The 6,801-nt window shown below is 35.6% G+C and overlaps 1 long non-coding RNA gene across 1 annotated transcript; it reads right to left on the bottom strand.

Annotated features, from left to right (window-relative positions):
- Window positions 1–983: 983 nt before the first annotated feature.
- Window positions 984–6,460, bottom strand: LOC137399006 (uncharacterized). Its single transcript, XR_010979110.1, has 4 exons — window positions 6,231–6,460; window positions 4,619–4,729; window positions 3,518–3,638; window positions 984–1,054 (listed from the first exon to the last, which is right to left on the bottom strand). It is a non-coding gene; the product is annotated as an uncharacterized lncRNA (long non-coding RNA).
- Between the last annotated feature and the right edge of the window lie 341 nt (window positions 6,461–6,801).

Raw genomic sequence — 6,801 nt, 5'->3', positions numbered from 1 at the left:
TTATCTCTCATTGTGTCAATTCGTTGTCAGTTATGAGCTGCACAAGTGAGCTCACTAGGTACAAGGTTCAAAGTTGAGAATACAGTGTATTTGGAGTTGTCTTCCACAACCCAAGGTTCAAACAACTCCAAAGTGTGTGTTAAAATGAGTATTATTGAACTGCAGAGCCACTGCTATGGTTGCTAAAACCCCAGCAATGTTATTGATTTTGGTATCATTCAGTTAAAATCCTCCATTTTAATAAATTCTCACCCAGTTTCATGATTTTGCCTCTGACTTATCAAGCAACATCTTGCAGCATGAGCCTCGCACTGACACACTGTAAGTTTCTAATAGATCTACATCTGACACAAAGTACTGCTGTTTCTACAATGTATCCTTATTATTCATAGTAGAGCTGTAGCTCCCTCTACAGTAACCATTACTCCTAGTACAGCTATAGTAAGTCGGACCTATTCATCGATTCCTTACCCATGATAGTACTACAGCAACTCCTCATGTGCTCATAGTACTATAGCTGTTATTACTTACTCAATCGGTTACAGTGATTTATTGTTAATTTTAAAAATATCGCTACAGATATATTTCCTGGCAAAGCTAGTGTAAAAACTTATAACAGATCAGCAAAAAGTTAATTGGCTAAAAAAAGAAGCACCAGTAGACAAAATTCTACATACAAGAAGATGGCATGTATGCTAGCACAAAATTTGCAAGAAAAAACATAAATATTTTGGTGACATAGTTTTCTATTTGGTTAGTAAATTGGTTTATTATAGTCAAGGTTTGACTCAGCTCGTGGATTACTTTTTCTGGAACGCAGTCAAAGTCTTCTCTTGATGACAACAAAATAGAACAAACCGGCAATTACAATAGCGGATGTGATATACAATAAATAGCACATAGACATCTCTGCATGACCTATGGCTGCTTTAGTATCCCAATCTCGCAGTGAGTCCACGCCTGGCAAGTGTTTCCACTCCGGAGCCTGAGAGAGGAGTTTAGGAAAGTTGAAGGGTCTAACATCTGCATAGAGTGAATGTAGAAAATCATAAACCTGTAAGAAACAAAACAATCAAGTAAAGAGTGATACAGGTAACTGCTGACTGGGTGTACATAACTAACAGATAGTCACTGTACTCACCAACTACACTCATAATAAATGGCCTTGACAATTAATTACCACTACAAATAATCCTATAAGGTAAAGGTTCCTTGAATAGACAATTTACGTTTTAGAAGGGTCTACTGTATATTAACTTTAACCATCGCCCCTGATACTTGCACCTGATACTTACACCTGCTATCGGATAACAAACAACCTGCTTCGAGGGTCGTATTGCCGGAGACTAAACTGGCACTACTAGCTCCAAACTGGGGTGTATTTGGGCATTCTGTTACAATGAAGTAAAATACCCATCAAAGTCTGACTAGACTTCCCAGAAAGTGTGCTATGGCTGCACTCGAAAACAGGAAAAGAAAGAGTTAGTCATAAGCTAGCCACAGCAGCAGACCAAAGATGACAGTATGTGTTGACCTGTTCTTGCTTGCTAGATTACATCTCTGTACTGCCAAGAGAGGGATTCTAGTAAAGCAAAAACTGGTGTTTCTTTAAACCGTATACATGCAGATATATAGAAATGATTCAAATCAATACTAATCATACCAACTCGACCATCGTCTGGCTAGAACAGGGTTCTAGCTCTGGCGCCATCACTCAATGAAATATCAGCTAGGAAGGAAACAAAGGAGTAACAAGACCATTTTGATTTTTGCAAAATAGTTTTTGGTATAGTGATAGCTCAAATCAATCATAATGAAAAATTGCACTGGCGGCAACAACACTTTAGATCTACCAGATTAATATCACAGCACTCTGCGAAACCCATCTAACGCTTTCAAAAACAGAACTTTAGATATACCAGATTATTACTGCAGCACTCTGTGAGACATGTCTAACGCCCTGAACAACAGAACTTTAGATATACCAGATTAATATAGCAGCACTCTGTGAGACCTGTCAAACGCTGTCAACAACATAACTTCAAATATACTAAAGTAATATCACAGCACCCTGTGAGACCCGTCTAACGCTATCAACAACAGAACTTCAGATAAGTCAGATTAATATTGCAGCATTCTGCGTGAGACCTGTCTAAAGGTATGGCCACACGAAACGAATTATTTGCCCAATCTGACCAAATTCACGAAATTCACAGAGTTCACAGAATTATTCGGCCGAATATAACATAATTATCTGAGCTGTGCATGTACGCTGAATTCGTCGACGAAACGCTTTTAATTGGCTATCAAGTTATTAGCGAGCATGATTTTAGCAGCTTTTGCAATTAGTATAGTCCAAGAAATGTATTACGACACACAATAAAAGTACCCGTGCTATTCAGCATATGTAGTACATACGATACATCTGCTTAGATTGCGCTATTGTTGGTTTTTATCGTTCGTACACTATGTTTACAGATCGTTTCTTTTCAATAATAACAATTTTCTTTTTAGCAGCAAAAGTTCCGTGGTAAAAGCATTGTCATCTTGAGCACAATCAAGTCAGTTCCATCATATTTACTATGGCAAATTGCCGCAATGTTTTTCTTACGTGTCGCCATATGTACTTCGAACTATGTATATTTTAAGAGATGTTAGAATCGTGCTCGCTAACCAACAATAGTGCAACCTAAGCAGTTTCATCAGTTTAAGCGGTTGAATTGCACTCGTACTTTTATTGTGTGTCGCGATACGTGTCTTGGACTATACTAATTGCAAAAGCTGCTAGAATCGCGCTCGCTAATAACTTGTCTAACGAATTAAAAACGTTTCGTCAAAGAATTTGGTGTGCATGAACAGCTCAGATAATTCTGTGATATTCGACTGGATAAGTCTGTGAATTCTGTTAATTTTGTGAATTTGGTCATATTGAACGAATCATTCGTTACGTGTGGCCGTACCTTAGCGCTGTCAACAACAGAACTTTAGATATACAACAGTAATATCACAGCACTCTGTGAGACCCGTCTAACGCCATCAAGGAGTTTAGTGAGCAACAGCAACACATTCTATTAGAGTGGCAGGGAAGTGCATAAACAAAGAAAGACTGGAGTTGGCTTTGCTACCAGAAATGACATAGCCTAGGAAATAGAGCATGACCCAATCACAGTGATTGACAGGATAATGACTCTGCATATGCCATTACAGAGAAATATGTACTTGTCTATCATAAGCGTCTGTATTTCCACTATGAAAATTTTTAATAAAAACCAAGAAAACTTTTGCAACAAGTTGAAATGTGTGATAAAAATAAAAATCAAACCAGCAAAGATGAGTTGCTCATTGCAGGTGATATTAATGCGAGAGTTGGATTTGATCACCCGAGTTGGCAGAGTTATTGGATATCAAGGTCTAGATAAATATAACACTAACGGTGAACTTCTACTTGCTTAGATAGAAACATGCATGCTTAGTGCTATGTTAGAGAGCTCAATGTTTTGATACTTTTAAACCTTACCGTTTTTTCCTTCCACATTCTTTTGGGATTCCTGCAGAAAGGGGCACAACTCCTTAGAAAAAAGCTCAATTTTAGGATACACGGGATCCTCACTGGTCTTTCCAGCCAACCTCTTATTTGCCTGACAGTATAATAAATGTAGATGATTACACTCTTTCTGTAGTTACAGAGAGATCAACACAAAACTAAAAATGCTATCAACCAAAAGGTAGCAAAACAGAGGGATCTGGAAATAATTAGTAGTGCCGTGAATAAAGGTTTTGGGTCAAGGTCAACAAGTTAGCCACAATGAGTAAACAAAATGTCGATAGCGTTGCATAAAGAGTTGTCATAGATATTTTCATTTTATCTGTTAATGCAGAAGTGATTAGCAACAGTTGATATAACAGATGAGAATATAACTAATAATAAGAGTGATGATTAAATAAACCATGTTAAGTTTAAGTTGAAAGTTAACAAAACAGATTATTGTCTTGCAAATACAGTTTCTTGTATTCGTTGAAAACATGGCATTAATCGAGATCATTGTTGATTTTGTCACCAAGGAAAATGCACTTCACGTTTAAAATTGAGAAAATTTTCTGCTTCAGCCAACTCCACTTCTATTGGCTGTAATAATCCGTCGCTTAAGTTAGACAGCCAAATAATATCCTTCTTTGACGTAGTAACACTTTTTCTTTGCTTTTATCATGTACTGTTAGATGATATTTAAATATTCTTTATTTAGAAAACCTGATTATTTCCCTTAATTACAGATTTCATTTTTTTCAGGTCAGAAATTAACTTGATATCAGTGATTGTAAATGGGATTAATTCCATTGATATTCACGTTGATTGATGTACGAGTTTGATCACAGTATGAACTAAACTCACATCTTGAGGTTCAACTGTATTGTTTACGGAAAGAAATACTGACCCTAACACTTTGCATATCATCAGATAAAATAACTTTATTTATGACTAAATCTTTTACGACTGTTTTTATTAGGCTAAGATTCGTGAATATACTAAAAAGAAGGGAGGTACAAAAGGAGTTGTTTCCTCACAATATTGTGCTGACTACTCCAAATTTAATGAGGCTAGGTCTAATAAATCACATACTTGCATTTGCAGTTAGTGTGTGAAACAGGGTTCACAAGGTACAAGGAAACCCTCTGTTTTAGCTCTACTGCCCCTACATTGAGACTCAAGAGCAATAAGAAGACCGCTAGCCTGTAAATATATATTTATATGTGTAACTGTTAGAAAACAGTTTTATTATGAAGTACTGACTAAAGTTATACTACAAGTTCAGTGCAGAAGGACAATAACAATAAGGATCTTTACTATAATAAGAGCCATGTCTGTCTTTTTGAAGTCATGCTTGAAGCATTAAACAAAAAGAAATACAGATGGGTATATTAAACCCATTATTTTCTAAATTCAGCTTTCAAAATAATATGTCTTTTCTGAAAGGTAGATAAACTATTTAAAATTGCTTGTAGCTAGTTACAGGATGTTTAATAGGCTGAAAATCAAGAAAAATGGGCTCAAAAAACACGATTTTATTTTAATCTAGCGTTGTTATCACACTGTGATGAGCTTATTCTTAAATATGAAATGTTAAATAGCTCATCTACCTTTCATAAAAGACTGAAATTATTTTCAAGGCTGAATTTAAATAACAATGTGTTTAAAGACATCCATCTCTATCATTCTAAATCAGACTAAACATCCCTAATTTCCGTTCCTAAAAAGCTATGCTACATCAAATATTTATGGGCGGAGCTTGTTGTGTCAATTGTGTTGTTTTCGAGACCGATATTAAAACGCTGTAAAAAAGCCTTCATTACTTTGAAAGTTAGTGGGTCAATCTTAATTTTAAGTACAATAAAATCGCAATCAGCGTGTCTGTTTCACCTAGAAAATATGATAAAAGTTGTACATGGTAGTTATGATTTGAGCTATGCGGCTAGCAGGAGTAGCCAAACTTGTTTACTAAGCTATGGTATTTTGCTTTACTACAATCTCCCATTGTTCATGGAAGTGTTCTCAGCCTACAGCAAAAGGTGACAACTCCTGATATAAAATAGGAATACAAACAATTTTATAGACAATATTTAACCTATAGAGACACTCCTCAAACTGCCATCAATTGTTCGTAGCCTCACTTCCAACTGTCTTACAAACACTTTGGATGTCATGAAAACTCTACTAGTGCTATAATAGAAGTAAGGCTGGAGGCATGAAAATAAATTTGCTTGGAAAATGTGAACAAAACTGTTGCCAGATGCCGTCACCTGATAAGATATTGATTGGTCGGAAAATGGAAAGCATGTGAGCCAGAAGCTGATGATATCATTTTATTAGGAAAGAGAGTTGATGTGAGGACATCAATGACTGTGATCTGGTGTTTTTGTAAAAGCTGATTCAAGGATGTTGATTTTTGTTAAGCTTTACATTGAAAGCATCTCAAAGTGTTCTTATATTTGCTTATTTGAAAGATTGAACACGAACTGAAGAGAAAACAGGAATAATATATCAGCACATTGTTATAATTATTATTGTTATTCCCTGTTTTATTATGATAGCACTTGTTTGACATGTTTTATCATGTTTATGTTGTACTTCAAAAAGTTGGAGTGCACAACACAAAAAAGCTTAGGCTTGCTCATTATATGCTACAGAGCTCAATATATTCATGTTTTTAAACATAAATACCATTTATTGTTACCATTCATTCATCTAACATTACGCTGTGAGTCCTTCGGAGAGGACACAACTCTCGAGAAGAAAACTCATTTTTAGCATAAACGGAGTCGTCATTTATGTTTCCAGATCAGCCTCATGTTTACCTGTCAGTATAATAACATGTATATGAATAGACCTGGTAAGTACATTAACAAAATGTAGCAAATGGATGGAACAGGAAATAACTTGTACACTGTCTAATTATTCATGCCAACTTCACAATGCATTTTCTGTAAATATCAAGTCAAGTTACAGAGGTTTGGAGTTGTCTATTCTACAACCTCTAATACGTAATACAGAGAGCTGGAGTAGAATACTGGAAGAGTATGGTGAATTATAGAGAAGTATATCTCACACCTGAAGATGGTCAGAGTGGTTAGTTTATTTGGCATGGCGATGGATAAATATTATTAATTGTTGTATCCCTTCAGATATTTTCTGAGTGTTTTCTGGGAAGAGCTAAAAGAAATGCATTGATTTCACAAAATGTGTTCTATGATAAAGATACCTCGATAGGAGAATGTAAAATATATGGATACATATCATTATATGTA

This window comes from Watersipora subatra, chromosome 6 (assembly GCF_963576615.1).
Source record: "Watersipora subatra chromosome 6, tzWatSuba1.1, whole genome shotgun sequence".
In the NCBI taxonomy this organism is placed as follows: domain Eukaryota; kingdom Metazoa; phylum Bryozoa; class Gymnolaemata; order Cheilostomatida; family Watersiporidae; genus Watersipora; species Watersipora subatra.
The sequence above is the reverse complement of the archived record's forward strand: the minus strand, read 5'-3'. Positions and strand labels throughout refer to the sequence as shown.